Here is a 360-nt window from a genome sequence, read left to right on the forward strand (position 1 = left end):
CTGAATGTATGCTTAAACAGTGCATATGTCTTTTGAATTTGTGGTTCATGAATGTTGGCTCTTGAAAGAATGATGAAAAAGGAGACATGTTACTGAGGATCTGAAGAATCAATAAAATGATTCTTGAAGCAAGAAAAAGCATTTCTATTCAAAAAAAAATCGAAAAAAAGAGAAAAAGAAAACGAAAAAAAAAGAGAGAAGAAAGAAAGAAATAAAGTTGTGATCCAAGGCAAAAAGAGTGTGCTTAAGAACCCTGGACACCTCTAATTGGGGACTTTAGCAAAGCTGAGTCACAATCTGAAAAGGTTCACCCAATTATGTGTCTGTGGCATGAATGTATCCGGTGGTAATACTGGAAGA

The sequence above is a fragment of the Arachis duranensis genome, chromosome 10 (genome assembly GCF_000817695.3).
Source record: "Arachis duranensis cultivar V14167 chromosome 10, aradu.V14167.gnm2.J7QH, whole genome shotgun sequence".
NCBI lineage: Eukaryota > Viridiplantae > Streptophyta > Magnoliopsida > Fabales > Fabaceae > Arachis > Arachis duranensis.